Below are 499 nucleotides of genomic sequence, written 5' to 3'. Positions count from 1 at the left end.
TTAAGACATTTTAATACCAATTAAGGCCTTAGTTTTATTTTGAAGAATTCAATGCCTTTTAAGGCTTTTTAAGGAACCCTGTAAATGTCCAGCAGGTGTCAGTAATCTGTGAGAAAGCATCAATAGTTTGGCAATGAGTCGATAACCCATCACTGCTATTTACCAATTAGCTGACGTCTGAGGTCTGTTTGTTGGATTTTGTTTATTATAGTTAAAGGGTCTAAATTAAAATGCATGCTTCCATTCTCTTCTCTGAAAGTTGATTTCAAATCATGCACGTCTTCATTTAAGTTATTTTTTTACTACTTTCGGTTTATTTTATGTTGTTTTAACTGGATAAAAGGGGAAAAGGTTAAAGGGGAATCAAACAAAACAAAAAATCGCTTTGAAATTTTAAGCTCCACTTTCGTTTTATTGTTCTTTTTTCAGGCACTTCCACATAAAACAACCACAGAAAAGTTTCCATCAGCGGATCGACGCTGGAAGGTTAAAGTGCACG

The sequence above is a fragment of the Cyprinodon variegatus genome, unplaced genomic scaffold (assembly GCF_000732505.1).
Source record: "Cyprinodon variegatus isolate N-32 unplaced genomic scaffold, C_variegatus-1.0 Scaffold500, whole genome shotgun sequence".
Taxonomy (NCBI): domain Eukaryota; kingdom Metazoa; phylum Chordata; class Actinopteri; order Cyprinodontiformes; family Cyprinodontidae; genus Cyprinodon; species Cyprinodon variegatus.
Note: the sequence above shows the minus strand (reverse complement) of the source record.